General features: G+C 45.0%; 1 long non-coding RNA gene across 1 annotated transcript; it reads left to right on the top strand.

Annotated features, from left to right (window-relative positions):
• Nucleotides 1-1,977: 1,977 nt before the first annotated feature.
• On the top strand, nt 1,978-5,210 carry LOC119565246. The gene is made up of 3 exons (XR_005223879.2): nt 1,978-2,225; nt 2,308-2,488; nt 3,356-5,210. It is a non-coding gene; the product is annotated as an uncharacterized LOC119565246 (long non-coding RNA).
• The last annotated feature ends 3,406 nt before the right edge of the window (nt 5,211-8,616 follow it).

Raw genomic sequence — 8,616 nt, forward strand, 5'->3', positions numbered from 1 at the left:
CCGCCCCTGGCCCTCAACAGCAGAAGGCTCCAGGGACACCCCTAGTATTATTATAGGAAGAATCAACACGGATCTGAAGGAGGCCCTCTGTGCAGCACCCTGCCCCCCCCCGCCCCCCCTCCACCAATGCTACCGTGAAGTGTCATCACTAAGTACTCCCCAGAGACCGAAGAAAAAGGACCCCAGGTTAATGCCACCTCTGAAGCACAGCTCCTCGAAGCACCCAACCCCCACCAGGATTGGCCCATGGTGCCAGCACCCACCAGAGATGGGGCAGGAAGGAGCTCAGGATATTGTCTCCTTTTCAGAGGGCCCCACTGGCACTTCTGCAGCTCCATCCCCTCCCAGCCCTGTGGTGTCACCGTCAGGCACTCTGTGAGAGAGAGGGCACAAAAGGGAGCTTGCGTAAATGTCTCCCCCAGTGCTCTGCCCCTCTAATGCTGCTGCACTCCTCGTCCTCCTGCCAAAATGCTGGCCTCTGGCATCAGCAGTGGGGTCCACCAACCCCTTCCGAGAGGGGACAGAAGGAAACTCCCCCAAGGGGATGGCCCTCTAGCAGAGCAGCAACTCGTCCCCTCATCCTTCAGTGTCGGCACTGGGGATAAGCTCCAAACTATTGGGTGCAGAGATTCAGTTCCGTTATATTCTGATGCAAGAGGTGAAGCCACGACCACAAGAATTTGGGATCACCTTATGCACCCCTGGCCAGGCATTGGCCTGTGGCAGGCTCACGACCTTTTTCTGTGTGAGGGAGCAGTTTGGATGGGGCGGGCCCTGGAAGCACAACATTTTTTGTCTCATCTTTGGACTCCTGTGTGTCAGTGTGAGCCTGCGAGGGGGGCAAGCCAGGAGGGTGTGTACGTGCAGAGCATCAAGTGAGCTGTAGCTCACGAAAGCTTATGCTCTAATAAATTTGTTAGTCTCTAAGGTGCCATAAGTACTCCTTTTCTTTTTGCAGATACAGACTAACACGGCTGCTACTCTGAAACCTGTCTAAGCCCTCTGAGTATTTCCTCTCAGATAACAGGAAGTCCTCCACCCTGCAGGAATTTGTCTCCCTTGTCTCCCTCTCTTCTTTGTGGAGAGAACCACACACTTTACCGTGTTTGTTTACTTTCTCTCTCTCGCTTTTCATCCATATTGCTTTTTTTTCTGCACATAGAAGTACATCTCTCTAGCTCTCCACCTAGCTCTCTCTATCCCCCTCCCCGCTTCCCCCCGGCATGGATCCAGCTCTCCTGGAATGGCTCTTCTTGCATTCCTTTGCCTTTTTGGTCCTCTGTCCTTCACAGATCCTCTCCATTCTCATTAAATTGTGTGTGTGCCTGCCTACGGCCCTGTGGATGTGCCATTTAGCAAATGAGAGTGCACATATTATGCCCGTGTAGCTGTGTGCATATGGCTATGTGTACTTATGTTTGCACGTGGAGATGACGGTGTGATTATCTATCTATCTAGTTATCTATCTATCTGTGTGTGTGTTTGCATGTCAGCATGCAAGTATTAGTGTGTCTGTATTTATCCAAGTGTGAATTCATGTGCATTTGTATATCCCTGTATTTGTGTGTATGCACATTCATGTCTATAAGCCTGTATTTGCATGTGTGTGTGTGTACATGTCTAGATGCCTCTATTTATCTCTTTGTAAGCCTGGTCATATGTCTGTGCTGGTCTTTATGTGTGCACATGTCTATATGTCTGTATTTGTCTTAATATGTGTGTGTGTGTCTATATTGGTGTATGTCTACATGTCTGTACTGGTGTATGTGTGTACACACATATCTATATGCCTGTATTGGTGTATGTGTGTGTGCATATCTAGATGCCTGTGTTTTGTGTGTGGGTGTGTGTATATCTACATGCCTGTATCAGTGTATGTGTGCATGTATGTCTATATGTGTGTATCGGTATATGTGTGCACCTATGTCTCTATGTCTGTATTTGTGTGTGTACATATTTGTGTATGTCTGTGTTTTTCTGTCTGTGTGCATGTCCATTTGTATTGATATTTCTGTGTGGGGGCGTGTGTGTGTGTGTCTGTGTGTGTGTGCATGGATGCATGTCTACATGACTGTATTTGTCTATCTAAGGCATGTTTATATTTTATTTTTATTTATTCGTTTATAGTAGCACCCGCTTTGTGTGAATGTTTTGAGGGTCTGGGTGTTTTCCTTTGTGTATCCGGTGTACAATTTGTCCAAGGACAGTGTTCTTATGAACAAAAAGTAAGGCAAAACAATACAAATACACAGAAGCTTTTGGTACTGGTAAAGTTATTTATATTTTGGTGCATTCTTCCCTTGGCAGGAATGAGGTCACGGAAACCAGAAAGAGCACAGCAACTGGACGGGAGAGATAAGAGTTCAGCTGACCGTGATAGGTAGCTCAACAGTATTGACTAAAGCTTCACAAGAAATCTAGTTCCTTTTCAGCAACATGTGAGAGAGAATGAACACAAGTAAACTTTAATGTCACCATAGAGAATAAGGTAGGTCACAGCTACCCCTAGCTTGGCCTTTCCCATTTGGAGGCACTGTATGCATGGTATGCTATGGTCACTATTTAATTAAAACTGTAGCACAGACCTGCGTGGAGGCTGGGGAAGGTAAAGTGAAGCATAGAGAAAGTAAGTAGCTTTATCGTTGTCACATAAAACTTTAGGGACCAGAAGAGAAGCACTGACTCTGGAAATTACAGCCTTTCACAGGAGGAGGCACTATAAAATGTGATATATGCCATCATGTGCCAGCAATGCCCCTTTGCCATGTATGTTGGCCAAACCGGACAGTCTCTATGCAAAAGAATAAATGGACACAAATCTGACATCAAGAATTGTAACATTCAAAAACCAGTAGGAGAGCACTTCAGTCTCCCTGGACACTCAATAACAGACCTAAAAGTGGCCATTCTTCAACAAAAAAACTTCAAAAACAGACTCCAATGAGAAACGGCAGAACTGGAATTAATTTGCAAACTGGACACCATCAAATTAGGCCTGAATAAAGACTGGGACTGAATGGGTCACTACAAAAAGTAATTTTCCTTCTGCTGATACTCACACCTTCTTGTCAACTGTTAGAAATGAGCCACATCCACCTTGCATTGGCCTCGTTAGCACTACAAAAGTAATCAACTGTTGAGAATAGGCCACTTCCGCCTTAATTGAATTGGCCTCGTTAGCACTGACCCTCCACTTGGTAAGGCAACTCCCATCTTTTCATATATATACTGCTTACTGTATTTTTCACTCCATGCATCTGATGAAGTGAATTTTAGCCCATGAAAGCTTATGCCCAAATAAATTTGTTTGTCTCTAAGGTGCCACAAGGACTCCTCATTGTTTTTGCTGTTACAGAATAACACGGCTACCGCTCTGAAAACTATAAAAAGTGTAGAAGGAATGCTAGCTCCATGGGAAGCTCCTGACTACTCCAGACCTACCATCTTCCAGCAAAGCATGCCATCAAGAATAGTACAGTCGTGTCGGCTATGAAGAGATCACATCTACTACAGTCCCAGCCTCCTACGGCAAAAGGCTTTGTAGGGAACAGGGAGGGATCACTGGCTACAGGTAGTTAAAAACTATTCCAGTCCTAGCATCTCTCAGCAGGAGAAATGCTAGGAAATAGGCCTGGGGCACAATGCACAGGGAGCGCCTAGCTTCTCCACACTTCTTGTCTCCCAGCAGAGTGCTGTAGGGAACAATACAGGAGCTGTAGCTGAGTCCAGCTCCCGCCATGCCAGGCCTGGCCCGTCCCAAAAGAAACTTCTGAACACAAAAGTGCAGGAACACTGGCTGCATTAGTGTCTCCCAGCAACCTCCAGCAAGAGTTGCTCTGTGCAGCTCTGGCTGTTCGGAGCTCAAAGCTCCTGTCCCAGCAGGAGGTTCAGTAGGGAACAGTGCAGGATAACAGGCTATGAGTTCAGAACCTCCTTCAGTAGCATAGATAGAGAGATATTTTAAAGTTTAAATTATTCTGAAGGTTTAAATTATTAAAGGTTTAAATAGAGAAGGAACAGGTTAAAGAATATTTAGATAAGTTAGATGTATTCAAGTTAGCAGGATCTGATTAAATTCAATTTAGGGTATTTAAGGATCTAACTGAAGCAATCTCAGAACCTTAGTGATTAACTCTGAGAATAGAGGACACATGAGGTCCTAGAGGACTGGAGAAGAGCAAACACAATACCCATCTGTAGAAATGGGAACAAAGAGGATCCGGAGAATTACAGACAGCCTAACTTTGATACCTGAAAAAATTCTGGAATAAATCATTAAACAATGGATGTGTAACTACGTAGTGGATAATAGAGTGATAAGCAATACCCAACATGGATTAGTGAAGAACAAATTAAGCAAGACCAACCTAATTTCCTTCTTTGGCAGGGTTACTGGCCTAGTGGATAGGGGAAAGCTGTCGACATGATATATCTTGATTTCAGTAAGGTTTTTGACACAGTCCCACATGACATTCTCATAAGTAAACTAGGAAATGTGGTCTAGATGAAATTACTCTATGATGGATGCAAAACCATATTCAAAGAATAATTATCAATGGTTTGCTGTCAAACTGGGAAGGCGTATCTAATGATGTCCTGCAGGGGTCAGTCCTGGGTCTGCTACTCTTCAATATGTTAATTAATGTCTTGGATAATGGAGTGAAGAATACAGGCGAGTCTCATCTTATGCTGGGGTTATGTTCAGCAGTCAGCGCATAAAGCGAAAATCGCGTATAGTCAAAATTACATTGAGTGTAATGGCGGGTGGAATCGCCCGCACTACAGGTACAGTATTTAAATTGTTATTTTTCTCTTTTTCTTTTTTTTTTTTTTCCGACCACACAAAGCTGAATTCACACATGTTAAATGCGCGTAAGATGCGACGCACCTGTATACTTATAAAATCTGTGAATGACATCAAGCTGGGATGGCTAGTTAGCACTTTGGAGAACAGGATTAGAATCCAAAATGTCTTGACAAATTGGAGAGAGCAATTTGAAATTAGCAAGATGACAATCAATAAAGACAAGTGCAAGGACTTCACTTAGGAAGGAAAAGTCAAATTCACAACTACAAAATTGAGTATAACTGGCTAGGTGCTAGCACTACTGAAAAGGATCTGGAGGTTATAGTGGATCACAAATTGAATATGAGTCAACAATGTGATGCAGCTTCAAAAAAGACTAATATCATTCTGGGGTGTATTAACAGCAGTGTTGTATGTAAGACCCAGAAGGTAATTGTCCTGCTGTATTCAGCACTGGTGAGGCCTCTGCTGGAGTACTGTATCCAATTCTGGGTGCCACACTTTATGTAGGATGTGGATAAATTGGAGAGAATCCAGAGGAGAACAACAAAAATCATAAAAAGGTTTAGAAAAGCTGACCTATAAGGAAAAGTTTTAAAAAACTGGATATGTATACTCCTGAGAAAAGAAAACTAACAGGGAATTTGACAGAAGTATTCAAGTACTTTAAAAGCTGTTACAAAAGGGATGGTGATCAATTGTTCTCCATGTCCACTGAAGGTAGGACAAGAAGTAATGGACTTAATCAGCAGCAAGGGAGATTTAAGTTAGATATTTGGAAAAAAAATTTAACTGTAAGGATAGTTAAGCTCTGGAATAGGCTTTCAAGGGAGGCTGTGGAATCCCTGTCATTGGAGGTTTTTAAGAACAGATTGGAAAAACAACTGTCAGGGATGGTCTGGGTTTACTTGCTCCAGCCTCAATGCAGGGAGCTGGACTAGATGAGCTCTTGAAGTCCCTTTCATCCCTACATTTCTATGATTTTGAATGTAAAGAAGCTCTGAAGCTGAATTCACAGAGATATTACAGGTGATGAACCAGTCTGGTGCAGACATGTTAAAACTGTGAACATCCACAAGGTAGAGTTCTGGATTTGAATTTGAGCTGAGACCCTCACTTTCTGTGTGATCTTAATACAGATCTAAGTAAAGCATTTCACCTCTAGAACATCAGTTCCAATACAGCCCTAGGTCAGAGGGGAGTGGATAGCTCATGAAGTTTGGGGACTGGAATACAAAATATTTTACCTCAACGGCACCTTGTCCAATCCAACCCTGGACACCAGCAAGTGCAAATTAATTTCAATCTCAATTCCTTCATTAGATACTCAAATTAATTCCCATCCAATGGATGTTTGGTGGGCTCTCTCTAATGAGATGGGGGTGTCTCCATCAAGTTCTTAGTGGGACAGGTGTATATATTGCAAAAACCACCATCACAAATGGGCATAGGTGACCATGTTGTTGTCACTCTCAGGAGAGGGGCCAAGGACTGACATGGTCCATGGAAATAGAGCTCCCCTTTTACCACTCCAGGGATGAGGTGGTGTATGTGGGTGAAGCTCTCACAACTGCTGTACCCATTTCTTTGCAGGAGGGAAGGTGCTTTGGCTGAGGACAGTGCCACTCCCCAGCTCGGTTCTGGTTTATTTTAACAGGTGGGAACCACCTGCACTTCTGCATGCACTTTATTTGAGGGAGATTATATTCCTGTGCCAACTCTCCTGGGTAGGCCCTTATCTCTCTACAAACAAAGCAAGTGCAGGGGAACAGGGAGAAAGAAGCTGATCCCGGATGGGGAAAGTAGGGTACAGTTCCCCTTTCCCATGATACAGACAAGCAGGATGCTGCCCATTCCCTGATGCATGTTAAAATAAAGAAATGAAGGTGTAAGCTTGGGCTGAGCAGGGTTTTATGACACAGTGGTTAAATGCTGGCAAATGCAGACCCGGTCTGCACTAGTGCTACCATTGGTGGAGCTGCATGCCTGTTAGCATGGCAACAGACGGAAGGAAAATTGCAGACAGAGATGGAAAGAACCACAGACAATGTCCCACACAGTAGCGTAGTCAAGGATAAATCCGGATAAACAGGTTCCTCACTTCTCATTTGGGGAATACGATATTTGCCCACTTCTGACCTAAGGAATAAAGCGTTTACTCACTGCTCTCTTGTGATAAGCGAATCCTGGGCTGCACAACTACCACAACTGATGTGCACGTTATCTACCATCTGGTTACGCTCAGCAACAGATCAGTTGGGAAAACTGTGGCCTGTAAAAATCTGCAACGAGCCATCCCGAGCTACTGCCTGGTACTTTTGCTGACCGCTAAAAGCAGGTGACATTTATTTTTTTTACAGGTTTATGTCATTTTCTCCTATTTTATAGAAAATGAAGTGTCAGCTATCAAACAGTCTTTTAGGGCAAGAAACAGAACGTTTCCTTGACAAGTTGGAGTTTGGTTTCTGAAGCTGAAGTTTACCTACGTCTTTTTTTACCCCTACCCCCGGTCTCACCCAGTTTGTCTGTGCAGCGCCTGCTGCTCCCGTACCTTTTGCTCGACGCGCCTTTCCCCGTCAGCCTGAGCATTTGTCCACACTAGGAACAGCTTTCTGAAAAGTGCAGAGTCGCTAAATATGTTTTAAAACCCCCTGGGTAGGCAGCACAAGCTATGGGTTTGCCATGTTTGCTGGGTCATGGTGACCCCTCGCAAGGTGCTTTGTGGTCACCCCCCCACGTGTTTAGGCAAGTGAAAGCTACAACTTGCCCTCTCCACACCATAGTTTTAAAACATTACCTATAAAATTGTTAAAAATCACCTCATGTAGACAAGTGCAGTCTTTCCCTACCCAACTCTCCTGTTCTCTGCTTCCCTTCTGTTCTCTAGCCTTCTCCTCTTCCCTCCGTCCCCCCTTTCTCTCCACCTGATTTTCTCTGTCACTCCCTCTGTTCTCTCTTTCCCCAAAAGTCTCCCTCCATCTCCCTGTGCTCTTTTCACCTGCCTCTTTCTATATCTTCCTATCAGATACTGATTCTCTCTCCCCATCAGCCTCACTCTCCCTTCTCCTCCCCATCATTTTATCAGTAGCTCTAGACCTAATCCCTCAAGCTTGCCCAGGAGCTGTGGAGGAAGGATGTCCCAAGGTTACAGAGGGGTTAAGAGGAGGGGGTTAAAGGGGAGAGAATGGGGTGCTGCCCTTAGTTGTCCTTTGGACTCGTTCTTCTCCTGATGGTGTGACAGTAGCTGGCAGGGGGAAATGGAGCTTTGAGGCTGTGTGCCGGCACACACATCCTCAGCAGCACAAGGACAGCATTCTTGCTGCAGCCCGCAGCAAGCTGCAGCCCTGGGGGAGGGGAAGCATGCGAGGTAAAGGAAACTCAGAACAAGGCAGAGAGATTTAGTGCCACACGTGGATCTCAGAGGAGGATGGAGAGTTGAGTGGAATCGATGTGGTGAATTATCGCTTCTTATTAAATGACAAAAAGAAAGTGCAACTCATTCTGCTTCATTGCTTCCATTTGCCATCTCTCTGCTAAGGCACCTCAATCCTGCCCTGCAATACACCCTGCTAGTCCTGTCTTGGGTGTCCTCAAAGCTCTGCTGATGCCCCTGAGTCGTGACCAGAAGTCCGTCCCCGCTGATATTCCACTTCTGCCCTCAATCCCCCTCCCAAGCTGTACCAATGCTTCTTCCATCCTCCCCTGCAGCCCCCTGATATTCTATTTCCACAGCTCTGCCAATGCCCCTCACTCCTGCCATGTAGCCCCCGCTATTACAATCCTGGGCTCCCCACACCGAGAGTACTAAA

Source organism: Chelonia mydas, chromosome 1 (genome assembly GCF_015237465.2).
Source record: "Chelonia mydas isolate rCheMyd1 chromosome 1, rCheMyd1.pri.v2, whole genome shotgun sequence".
Lineage (NCBI taxonomy): Eukaryota > Metazoa > Chordata > Testudines > Cheloniidae > Chelonia > Chelonia mydas.